Raw genomic sequence first — 207 nt, 5'->3', positions numbered from 1 at the left:
ACCAACAGATGCTCGATACGTTTGAGTCCTGGCTTCCTCAGACATTAAATTGCATCGATTTTGTATTGTTTCCCTGTTCTCCCAGGTCTTCCTGATTGCACCTTCGCTGACGCCATATTCTCCCGCCAAACCTCGTTCACTCAGAGGGTTTGATTTGCTCAACTTAGCAATGATCTCAGACCTCTGGAACTCGTTAAGATGCTTCCT

The sequence above is a fragment of the Plasmopara halstedii genome (assembly GCF_900000015.1).
Source record: "Plasmopara halstedii genome assembly, contig: Scaffold_194, whole genome shotgun sequence".
Lineage (NCBI taxonomy): Eukaryota > Oomycota > Peronosporomycetes > Peronosporales > Peronosporaceae > Plasmopara > Plasmopara halstedii.
The sequence above is the reverse complement of the archived record's forward strand: the minus strand, read 5'-3'. Positions refer to the sequence as shown.